Source organism: Phycodurus eques, chromosome 10 (genome assembly GCF_024500275.1).
Source record: "Phycodurus eques isolate BA_2022a chromosome 10, UOR_Pequ_1.1, whole genome shotgun sequence".
Taxonomy (NCBI): Eukaryota; Metazoa; Chordata; class Actinopteri; order Syngnathiformes; family Syngnathidae; genus Phycodurus; species Phycodurus eques.
In genome coordinates this window covers 1,569,879-1,583,084 of record NC_084534.1, presented here as the reverse complement: position 1 = coordinate 1,583,084, position 13,206 = coordinate 1,569,879, and the positions used below count along the sequence as shown (strand labels likewise).

General features: G+C 41.0%; 1 protein-coding gene across 2 annotated transcripts in view; it reads left to right on the top strand.

Annotated features, from left to right (window-relative positions):
* Positions 1-13,206, top strand: part of fhit (fragile histidine triad diadenosine triphosphatase) — a 296,326-nt gene that overhangs the window by 31,780 nt on the left and 251,340 nt on the right. For both annotated transcript variants that reach the window (XM_061688132.1, XM_061688131.1), the window contains exon 3: positions 2,966-3,022. The gene's annotated coding sequence lies outside the window, so the exon portion shown is untranslated. The remainder of the gene's footprint in view (positions 1-2,965; positions 3,023-13,206) is intronic.

Here is a 13,206-nt window from a genome sequence, read left to right as displayed (position 1 = left end):
GTTCAAAAAGTTAAACTTTCATAGATATAGATTAAGGGCCCACAATTTAATCAATTTCATGTATTTATTTGTTTATTTTTACATAATTTTGGCTTCCAGACATTAGGGCCTCAAATCAATCAAAATATGGTACTTTCAAAACGATATGTTAATGTTCAATAGGTTGGGAATCCCTTTGCTTTAATCACTGCCTCGATGCGCCGTGGCATTGAGGCAAACAGCCTGTGGCATTGTCTGGGAGTTATGGAAGCCCAGATTTCCTTGATGCTTGCTGTCAGTTCTTCTTTGTTTTTGGGTCTGGTGCCCCTCATTTTCCTCTTGATAATACCCCATAGATTCTCAATGGGGTTGAGATCCGGCGAGTTGGCTGGCCAGTCAACCACTGTGATGCCATGGGCATCAAACCAGGTTTTGGTGCTTCTGGTGGTATGGGCAGGGACCAGGTCCTGCTGGAAGGTGAAATCTGTATACACATACAGATCCTCAGCAGAGGGAATCATCAAGTCCTCTAAATAATTCTGGTAGACTGTTGCGGTGACCTTGGATTTAAGAAAGCAGAGTTTAGCAACACCCGCACTGGACATTGCACCCCAAATCATGACTGACTGTGGATATTTCACACTGGACCTCAAGCAGCTTGGGTTCTGTTCTGTCTTCCTCCAAACCCTTGGACCTTGATTCCCGAATGAAAGGCATACTTTTATCGGAAAAGAGGACCTTGGACCACTGGCCCACAGTCCAATTCTTTTTCTCCATGGCCCAGTTGAGAAGCTTCTTACGTTGGCTCAGGCTCAGAAGTGGCTTGACCCGAGGAACCAGACAGTTGTAGCCCATCTCCCGGATGCGTCTGAATGTGGTGGTTTTTGAAACTGTGACTCCCGCTTCATTCCACTCTTTATGGATCTCTGCTAGATTCTTGAATCTTCTCTCTTTGATAATCCACTGAAGCCCACGGTCATCTCTTTTGTTGGTGGAACTTCTCCTGCCACATTTTGTCCTTCCACTAGACTTTCCATTGATATGCTTGAACACAGCACTCTGTGAACAGCCAGCCTCCTTAGTTATGAACTTTTCTGGCTTACCCATTCTAAGGAGGGTATCAATGATGGTCTTCTGGCCAGTTGTTAAGTCTGCATTCTTCCCTATATTGAAACCAACTGAGACAATTGAACCAAACTAAAGCAATTTAATGACACCTGGGGAAACCTGCGCAGGTGCTTTGAGTTTAGTAGATGATTAGTTTGTGACACTCAGTTTAATACATTTATAGCCTGCAAAACTTTGCATGATTTCTTCACAGTCTTAAAAAAACTTAAATAAATAATGATATTCAAATTTTTTGGAAAGAGTCTGTATGTCAATTTTACCTTGTCTAGTGTCCATCTCTGCTCACATTTTGGGCGTCTTTGGCGGATATAATGGTCTATGTTGCAACAATTACACGTCACGGTTGCTCAACTGGCATTTCAGTATGAAATGCTCCCACACTTTCACCATTTTCTGTCTTTTTTTTCCTCTTCTCAATTCGTCATTGGCGTCGCATCTTTCCACTCCTTCAACCGAATAGCTTCACTTCCGCCGACTACTTCCCACGCATCAGTGACGTAAGCGCGTTGTGTCTCATACCGTACGCCCGCCTGTGCTTCAGTCCATTTTAGGGACCATCTCCACAGTAAAACTGATTTGCAGTTTCGTTTTTCAATGCGTTTTATTAGAGGCAAAATGTGAATTTTGACCTGCAAATTGCAATGTGAAACCGCTTAATTTGAGCCTTGAAATGATTTGGTTTCTAAACAATTGTTTCTTTAACAAAAATTACCTCAGATTACAAATGAATTAAAATGGAATTTTTATATGATGTTATTTAACACGTCGACTGGCCTTATTTGCCATATTTTGTATGTTCACTCTCAAACTGTTAGACATATTTAGACCAATGTCTGACAGTCCCTCGGGCCTAAAACAGCCCACCGTTAACATCATGGCCAGTCAATGTGTATACTGTATTAATAGATTTTCACCTTAAAAGACTGATTTTTGTTGTTGTTTTACTGTACTGTTTTTCCTAGAAGCTGCGCTGACATAAATCCAAAGAGGGGAATCAAAGCTAGTAATGAGAAGGCAGCAAGCAAGAAGAGTGGTATGATGGCGCAAACAAGGCAGCATCGGTTAAGCCACGTCTGTACACTCATCATAAAGCTTGGTGATTTTAAGTGGGACTTTGTGTGATTTTATACACGCGCGCATGTACACGCACCCACACACCCACACACACACACACACACACACACACACACACATATACATTGTGGGTCTTTTTGAAATTCAGTTTACAGTTGTTAAAGTCACTTGTGTTAAGCTAATTCAATGCTGTTGGATTTTCAATAAAAATTGTTTGAAAAGGAACTGCTTTTTCTTTTGTCTTTATCATTGATAATGGTGGTTGTGGTAGTTATCATAATAATATGATATAAAAAATATAATGATCACTAATAATGGTGATAAAAATAAATATTGATGGATAACAAATATAGTTAACATACTGTAAATATTCATTGATTATAAAAAAAATATACAGTATTACTGGATCACAAAAAAGTGCAGTATTTTACGAGCAACAATGATCCTGTAAAATACTTACTTCAGTATGTCATCAGTAATCTGTAAAAATTTTAAAATACAGTATTAAACTGGATATTAGTTCACAGAATTATGATGAATTAATTTATATTATTTTACAGGATCATTGCTGCCAGTAAAATATTACTATATTATATAGTGTCACATTATATATATTACATTATATTATTGATATTTTTACAGTCAGGAGTTTTCCAGCTGTTTACGCTGTACAGTGTAAGCTGTTACTGTATAAGTATCAACTTCATGTTTATCAGCACTCTCTACCCCCATTGTTATTCATGTTATTTTCTCTTTCCTCTGCTCTGTTGTCTCAATACTTCAGCCTCCATTCCATACTGCCCACAGTTAAGTCTTTGGAAAGCCAGTGAGATTGAAAAAGGTAAGCGCATTTGATGCATCATGCAGGTCTTTTGAACATCCAGTTGATTGTTCCTGTGCTGATAGAGAAAGATAAGCTCATGAGTTATTTATTTTTTCCCCCCTCGTGTCGCATTTCAATGAATAATTATCAACGTGGTTATTGATAACTTAACTTATTGAACAAATCTTGTTAATTAATACAGGGCATGACCCTGATTGCAAGAATCAACGAGCTTTCTGCCAAAATTCTCAAGTCATGTTTATATGAAGATGAGTATGAGTCATTGGAGTTTTCAACCAGCCATTACTGCTCGACACACACACATCTTAATATGCAATACTGTTACTAATAATGTAACAACAGGAGCAGCTCATTGTCTGATCTCACTTTCATTAACAAACTACTAACAGTTAATGCAGAACAACAAATATAAAACATGAAGTAAATGTAGCTCAGTCTTGTAGGAAAACACTAAACCACAAAGTGTTCAAGTAATTTAACATGTAAGTATGCATGAAATATGTTCGCATGGGTTTGACTCAGTGTAATGGAAAAAAATAAAATGTAAGTAATCAAAATAAATTGGTGGAGGAAGTGTGTGGCCATGAGAGCTGTGTCAAATTAAAATAAAATTGTGTCTGGGCCACGCAGCTGTATAGCACCACAAGGGGAATACTGCAACACTGATGACTCAAATGGAAATGAGGTAGAAAAATTGCACGTTCAAATCACAACAGGACAGGAGATTAGATGTAATTGTGCATTGAACTCATTTTGTTGATCTGTAATGTGACAGTCCATATTTTCACTGAAAGTATTGCCTGAACAGTTAATTACGGTTTTATGATGGGGATTTCAATAGTTTTCCATTCTTAATGTTTTGAATTTGAAAAAAATTGAAGGTTGCCAAGTGGCATGGAATAAGTGTTTGACCTTCAAGGGTGCACTTACTCTGAATACCAACATGAAACATCTCACTCAAACATCCGTCGATCCATTTTCAACATCGCTTATCCTGGTTAGGGTCGAGGGGCGCTAGAGCCTGACTTCGGGCGAAAGGCGGATTGCACCCTGAACTGGTCGCCAGTCAATCGCAGGGCACATATAGACACAGACAACCATTCACACTCACATTCACAACATCACTGAGTGGGAACTGAACCCATGCTGCCCGTCACTCAAACACAAAATGAATAATTTCATATTTTAAATACATCCATCACAACTTTGTCCGACTGTGATGCCGGAGATGAAAGAAAGGCTAAAGATTTCTGAACAATACAAGTGTCATTGCCAAGAACATTCTGGAGAAGCCATCCATTTGAAGTACAGAGCTTTGTAATGGGTTCATTAAAGTATACAAAAACCTAAAGCTTAACATCAGCATGATTTTAAGTTTCAAGAAAATGTGTTCATAATTTCTAGAGTCAAATTGCTTGACTTTTATTTTCCATATTTAGTGTCTTAATGAAAAAAAAAATCCTGTGTTGTGGTATTTTTATTTGGGGGGCTTGATACGTAAAACATTGGTGGTGCAGGTAGTTAACAGGATCCGAATCACTGGTGTATACAGTATATATAACCAAGAGTTGCTTCTGGTATCGGTTACAAAGTGGAACAACGATCAGCCACCTCCTCTACATGGCTGGCAAGGATATACAGCAGTGACATGTGATTTGGACTAGATAACTGTGCCGAATGTTATCTAGATGAGGGAAGATGATCACAGCTGAAGGGATTTAACTACCTGAGGGCAACAAATACCAAATAGGTAAAGGGGGTGAGGCAGATCCTGAATAGTTAGATGAAAGGCAAGAATAAGTTCCAGGCCTTTAACGCCGATGTCTTGCCAGTAATGAGTTAACCCGCTGACATAATACCCTGGCCACTAAAAAAGATACAAGTCACTGATATTAAGACAAGAAAGCTCCTTACAATGCACATCGCGCTACATCCCAAGTACAGTATCCTGTGGCTGTACACAAAGTGTAAAGAGTTGGGCCAAGGACTAGCCAGCATCTCAGGCACTATCCAGGAGGAGCAGGCACCAGAGCCAATTAAGAGAAGGAGCCAGATGGGCTGGCATGTAAAGACGAGCCCCTACATGGCATGCACCACTGACAAATTGAAGAAGTGGCTGACATTGAGAAAACATACAATTGGGTGGAATTGCTGGACTAAAAGGCAACACGAAGGAACTAATGATGGCAGCACAAGAACAAGCCCTAAACACAAGAGCAGTAGAGGCCGGGGTCTGCCACATTTAGTCGTGGAACACCTGTACCAAATATTAACTGGAGGCCCCAGAATCAATATGGCAGACACTACTGAAAGTGGTTGAGAACAAACAGGCCAAGATCCTGTTGACTTCCAGATCCAGACTGACAAACTGGTGATGGCCAACCCTCCTGGAACAATGTCCAAAAATGTGAACAGGTTTAGTCACACTGTATCAATGAAGTACTACTTCTGTTGTGCGACCCCTGGCCACCTTGCAGCAGTATAACACAGACAGATAGACAGACAGATATACTACTGTTCATTGAGGCATTATGAATGCCACTTTTTAGTTTTAGGTACTCATTACCTTTTTGCAGCAGCTAATCATATTGTAGCTGGATGTGTTGGATGTTGGATGTTATCACAGAGTTTGAGCTCAAACAGGGAATGGATAATAGACCAAGTGATGGAAAGAATATTTTGGATGACACAAAGGAACTCTTAATTCAGCATCAGAGCAAGTTATTCAAATAGGGAAGGCTCAACACCCCAGTGACACTATTGCAACATTGCCTTGCAATAAGCATCTGCATATTACAGTAGCCCAACAGCATGATTCACCTACCCTGCACACATGCATAGCCAGCCATAGCAGCATGCTAACAGAAAAAGATCAAACCACGTATTACCCTATCGCCCCGAAAACAAACAAAAGGGAGGACAAACCTGTTTATCAGAGCAAAACAAAAATCACATCAGCCTCAAACAGTGACCTCGCCTGAAGGTATCCTATGGTCAGGCAACGTAATGGATGATGGGCCTCATGTGAACCCAAAGGAAAGACCACAGAAATCCATGTATGATGGGAGGTCCAATGGAAAGGATAATGTTGGCCCCAAAGGAAACACTGAACCTGCTGATATGAACCGTTTCACAGATGTATTGCAAAATCAAAACATTATTACGGAATTTCTGATAACGCAACAAAAGTTATCATCTTTACCACCTCTCAACATCCCAACATTTAAAGTTGATTCATTGGAATACAGGTTCTTTCTACATGCTTTTGAACATAGTATTGAGGATAAAACGGAGAATTTAAGGAACAGGCTCAAAGTCTTGGAGCAGTTTACCATGAGGCAAACCAGAGAATTAGTACAGTGTTGCCAACATATGGATGCTTCAATAAGATATTTGGAAGCCAAAAAGCTCCTTGAAAAACATTGAGTTTAAAATTGCCACAGCCCAGATTGATAAGGCTCTCAAGTGGCCTTTAATCAAGCCTGAAGATGCTGAAGCCCTACAAGCTCATTACGTCTATTTAACTGGATGGTGTAGGACGATGAGCAGCATACAGTACGTGGAGGAGATGGATAATCCAAGTACAATGACACCCAGTCTTGCTAAACTGCCATATAAATTGAGGGAGGCATGGCATTTGAGCTACAGGAGACAAACAAACGAGGAGCCAGGTTCAAAGATCTAGTTGATTTTTTTTAAAATCAAAAAACAAGAATAATCTTACACCCTGTGTTTTTTAAGAGACACACCTGTTTCTTTGGCAAGAAAATCTTCTGAACCGTTGATATCCCAAACAAAAGCTCGCATGCCAAAAGAGAAGAAAAGTGGTTTCTCTTCCAGTATCACTTCCATCGAAGAAATTGGTGAAAAGGTTTCGGGTGCGGTTCTGAGGTCAAGGGGAGCACAATTTGGACGTGTAGTGAACTCAATAAAAAACACAAAGACAAATTGACTTTTTGAAGTGCAAAGGTGTTTGCTTTGGCTGCCTGACACATGAGTAAGGGGTGCATACAAAATATTTCCTATCGTGTCTGCTCTCTTAAGCATCCCAGCATACTCCACTTTAATGGAAAGTCTAAAAGTAAAACTGTGACCAGTGTATCAATGGCCACCCAACAGGGGCTGGACTGCATTTGGCTAAAGTGCTGGTAAAGGTCAAAATGAATAAAAGCAATCACACTGTGATGACATATGCTTTTCTCGACTCAGGAAGCACTGGGCTTTTGCATAGAGGCACTGCTTAAAGATCTCAGAGAGCTGTCATTGCCTCGATTCCAGAGGAAAAGAGGGCTAAAGAAATAAAGGGTCTTGACCTGGATAAAGACGTGCTGTCAGTGGAAAGAGCCCTAGGGATTCAATGGTGTGTGGAATCTGATTCACTGCAATTCATGGGAGCCATCCAAGACAGATCACTTGCCAGAAGAGGTATTCTTTCAATGGTAAGTTCCATATATGACCCTCTAGGGATTCTGGCACCTATCGTTCCCCCTGCAAAACAGATTCAGCAAGAACAAAGCTGAAGGCAACTTGGGTGGGATGAACGCATTCCAGAGGCCATTTGTAGGAAATGGCACAAATGGCTCATGGGCTTGGAACAGCTACAAGTGTCAAACTTTCAAGTAAGGAGATGCAAAGCTTTGGAGAAGTACTTTCAGCGCAACTCCATCACTTTGCCAACGCATGCTAGTCTGGTTACGGTACGGTGACCTATTTGTTACTGGAAACATCAGATGCAATGTTCATTTATCATGGGCAAGGCCTGGGTTGTTCCACTAAAACCAGTGACCATACCACCATCGAAGTTGACTTCTGCTGCTTTGGCTCCTCGAATGGACAGGATGGTGCGAGCAAAGTTTGAGGTCTCACTCAAGTGCTCCATATTTTGGACGGAGAGCACTTCAGTGTTAAAATACATCAACAACAGGTTTCTTCCAGGTTTCATACTTTTGTTGCAAACAGAGTCACTGCCATCTGAGCAACTTCCAATGTTTCTCAATGGAGGTATGTGAGCATTAATTTGAATCCTGCGGACTGTGCATCCAGAGGCATCAGTGTAAGTGCATACATGAAAAACAAGGACTGGATGTCAGGACCTGCAGAGTTTGATATTAAGTGTATTTTCAGTTTGATTTTGTATCACACGCAATTCAATTTCGGACAATTTCAATTGTCGCTGGACGTTGTTGTTTATTCTACAGTGATGAATAAGGAGCGATTGTCTGCTTCCAGACGGTCATCCCATGATGGGATGAATTCGTATGCAGAAATGTTATCAATTTTAGCTTGGCTGTTAATGGTGACAAATAAAAATAAGAAAAAAAAACCTTGGCGCCACTCTTCAATATTGAAATACAATATATACAAAATAAAAATTATACAACAATGGGCAGAGAAATGCATGTCATACAAACATTTTGCCTTACAAGGATCATATGCACTTAAACATTTTCAGAAATAGGACAACAAAAGATTTATTTGGTTGTTTAATTTCCCATTTTTGTAAAAATAAAAATGTCAATTTTTCTCTATTTCTTTCTCCTTTAAAAAAGGATATGTAATTCAATTATGGGTCAGAAATGGAATTGATTTTTCAGGAAGGGGTTACTGTACTGTACAATTCAATTTCGGACTATTTAAATTCTCGCTGGGCGTTGTTGTCTATTCTACAGTGAGGAATAAGGAAGCAATTGTCTGCTTCCAGACGGTGATCCCATGATGGGATGAATTCGCATGCAGAAATGTTATCAATTTTAGCTTGGCTGTTAATTCAATTCTGGGTCAGAAATGGAAGTGATTTTTCAGGAAGGGGTTACTGTACCTACAATGCGAATGCAACAATTCACGCGAATGCCAACCCATACATACGCACGCATGCAAAGATCTATCTGCAGTCTGTTAACGTTCTTTCATGTGAAAATGACCCCTGGTCACGTATCTGTCTTAGAAATGCCCTTGAATTTGAATGTTCATGTACTCTTGAATTTTAATGTAGTGTTTAATATTAAGGGTCTTTACTGTACCTTTAAGTTTGTATCCAAGTGTTCTTCCATCACAATACATCAATTTGAAGTTATTAGGTCGTGTTTGTGCTGGAGCCTATCCCAGCTTGCTTTGGGCGAGAGGCGGGGTACACCCTGAACTGGTCGACAGCCAATTACAGAGCACATATAGACAAACAGCCATTAACACTCAAATTCATATCTTAAGGACAATTTAGTGTCTTCATTTAACCTACCAAGCAAGTTTTTGGAATATCAGAGAAACCCGGAGTACCCAGAGAAAAGACACACAGGCATGGGGAGAACATGCAGACTCCACACAGGAAGGCTGGAGTCTGGATTTGAACCCACAACGTCTGAACTGTGAGGTGGATGTGCTAAGCAGTCGGCGCAAAATGGGTTTCAAAATGAAAAAACAATGTCTCACACTGAGCTGTTTTTTTATTTTAATTTTTGCTATTATTTTTTTCAAATTAGTCACAAGCCTCACTCATTTCGGTACCATAACTTTATTCATTTTACAAATCTGGCCAGAATCGGTGACAAACGGCAGCCTTGGCGGAGTCCAACCCTCACTGGAAACGAGTCCGATTTACTGTCGGCAATGCATACCAAACTCTTGACACCGGTCGTAAATGGACCGAACAGCCCGTATCAGGTGGTTCGGTACCCCATACTCCTGAAACACCCCCATAGGACTCCACGAGGTACACCGATTCTGTTCATAACTTTTATAGACAGAATTTCTAGGCGCAGCCGAGGCGTAGAGGGGGTCCGGTTTGGTGGCCTCAGTATTGGCATCTCTGCTTTTTGGAGATAATGTGGTTCTGTTGACTTCATCAGGCCGTGATCTCCAACTCTCACTGGAGCGCTTCGCAGCCGAGTGTGAAGCAGCTGGGATGATAATCACCACCTCTAAATCTGAGACCATGGTACTCAATCGGAAAAGGGTGGAGTGCGCTCTCCAGGTCGGGGATGAGATCCTTCCCCAAGAAGAGGAGTTCAAATATCTTGGGGTCTTGTTCACAAGTGAGGGAGGAATGGAACAGGAGATTGACAGGCGGATCGGTGCAGCGTCTGCAGTGATGCGGACTTTGTATCGGTCTGTTGTGGTGTTGTGTGTGTGAAGAAGGAGCTAAGCCGAAAGACTACGTTCCAGCTTGGAATCACCTCGAAAGAGCAAGAGGAAGTGGCTGGGGAGAGGGAAGTCTGGGCGTCCCTGCTGAGGCTGCTGCCCCCGTGACCCGACCTCGGATAAGTGGAAGATAATGGATGGATGGAAATCTGGACAATTTTCAATGAATCAGTTGCATTTTGCAGATTTGCAAATTGCATATTATTATAGCTAATTTTGTCAATTTAAACTTGCAAGGCAGCATAGATATGTATATATATTTTAATTTAAATTACTTATATGCACTGCATTATACTGTAAATTGATTCATTGTTGGAGTGATTTCCAAACATCTGAAACCATCAGCTCAAAACATGCATTCCATATTTCTCCCATTACTCCCTGGCAGGAACTAGCCCTGTTGGTCCCTCATCTTAGTTAATGGTGGCTGAGTGGCTCTCGGGCCTCTCATGTAATGACCTGTAATGCATAAAAACTCACCCCCTGGGTAATTTTCTGCCTCTCTTAATCCTAATGTACATTTCCGAGTCCCTTCCAAATGTATCATTAAGTCCAAAGGGAAATAACAGAAAAACAAACTTTGCAATGGTAGAAATCATGTAATTGTGGAATCCAGGCTAGTTGTGCTGAGTCTTTGCTGTTTAAGATAGACTAAAATACATGCAATATGCAAAAATAAAATGATTGTTGGGTAGCAAACCAATTAAACTTTATCGCGAAAGTGCCAAAGACATAATACGTATTTTTTTTTTTTTTTAATTAATTAATTTTTTAATTTTTTTAAATTGTCAGAGGGTTTGGCGCAGCTCCACAATAAGTATCTAAGTCTTGGGAAGGGGCGTCATGGTGGACGACTAGTTAGAGCGTCAGCCTCACAGCTCTGAGGACTGGGGTTCAATCCCCGGCCCCGCCTGTGTGGAGTTTGCATGTTCTCCCAATGCCTGCATGGGTTTTCTCCGAGCACATCCCAAAAACATGTATGGTAGGTTAATTGACAACTCTAAATTGCCCGTAGGTGTGAATGTGAGTGCGAATGGTTCTTTGTTTGTATGTGCCCTGCGATTGGCTGGCAACCAGTTTAGGGTGTACCCCGCTTGGGATGATAGCTGGGGTAGGCTCCAGCACACCCGCGACCCTACTGCGGAGAAGTGGCTCAGAAAATGGATGGATGGATAGATTGGGAAGGATTTTAGTATGATAAATCAGCACCAGGTGGCAGCAGTAGCTTCGATCAGAGCTTTGTCAGCATGTCAGAGGAAGACCATATCCGGTAATGACCCATGTGACACAGTGGAGCGTTGTAGGGGGCGTGGTTGAGAGGGACAGACACGGTGTAGACATTTATGGTGAAAAACCATGGATAAATACAGATAGTTTACTCTAAAACAGAGTTTTGTTAATTCCAAAAAGCGTTTTCCCAAAAAAAGGGGAAAGAAAGGGTTGACGCTACGACAACGAAAGGTGTGTAACGCTGGTCGCGTCGAGCGTTCAAAGGTCTGCAGTGAGATCACGATGATATCCCGATCCACTTCCCCCGAAGTCCGCCTCAGCTGGTCGTCGCCGAAGCGACGTAAGCTCGGCTCCCTTGTCCACCAATTCTAGCCACACCAACAAGCTGGAATGTCGAATTTGTATGAAGTTATGACACAAAACCTCAAAGTGACAAAATCTATTTGAAAGACGACACATCCCACCCAATTTCTTCAGCTGGGAACAAAAAACACAGTGGGACATTTCCTTTTTCTCGTCAGCTTGCAATTATGGCACCCTTTGTCCAATAACGCAAATACAAACGTCACCACGTATATGGTGCACGTATGCTCACATAATATACAGTACAGCGCACTCACTATTTTAAAAGATGAAGCTATGAACATGTTGACAGACTTTTGAAAAGGAGTACAAATCATGGATCAAAACAGGTTGCTTTGATCTCCTTCTGTTGTTGTTTATGTTTGACACTTTTTTTTAACCAAATGGAAATTTGAATGGCATTGAATTGCCTGTTAAGGCATTAATGAGTGTTTATACCTCTGTGCCAAATGTTATTATTTAAGTGAAATTTTTGTGAACAGAGCCTGAGTCTGTTTTATTTATATTTTTTATCCAAGATATTTGATTTATTGTTCGACATTACAATGTTATTCTTAGAATTTGAATTAAAAGTGAATTTTTCTCAAAAAATGATGTACTAGCATTATTATACTCTAATATCATTATATTAGTACCATAAAAAACATCAACGATACTATCGTTTGTCATGATAGTTTTTGCGAAAATATATCCATCCATCCATCCAGCCATTTTCTTCTGCTTATCTGAGGTCGGGTCACGGGGGCAGTAGCTTGAGCAGGGGGGCCCAGACTTCCCTCTCCCCAGCAACTTCCTCCAGCTCTTCCGGGGTATACTGAGGCGTTCCCAGGCCAGCCGAGAGACGTAGTCTCTCCAGCGTGTCCTGGGTCGTCCCCGGGGTCTCCTCCCGGTGGGACATGCCCGGAACACCTCACCAGGGAGGTGCCCGGGAGGCATCCGAATCAGATGCCCCAGCCACCTCATCTGGCTCCTCTCGATGTGGAGGAGCAGGGGCTCTACTCTGAGATCCTCCCGGATGACCGAGCTTCTCACCCTATCTCTAAGGGAGAGCCCGGACACCCTGCGGAGGAAACTCATTTCGGCCGCTGGTATCCGGGATCTTGTTCTTTCGGTCACAACCCACAGTTCGTGACCATCGGTGAGGGTAGGAACGTAGATCGACCGGTAAATTGAGAGCTTCGCCTTTCGGCTTAGCTTCTTCTTTACCACAACGGACCGATACAAAGTCCGCATCACTGCAGATGCTGCACCGATCTCATATATATATATATATATATATATATATATATATATATATATGTGTGTGTATATATATGTACATGTATATGTGTATATATATGTGTATATGTGTGTATATATATGTGTGTATATATATGTATATATATATATATATATATATATATATATATATATATATATATATATATATATGTATGTGTATATATATGTATATG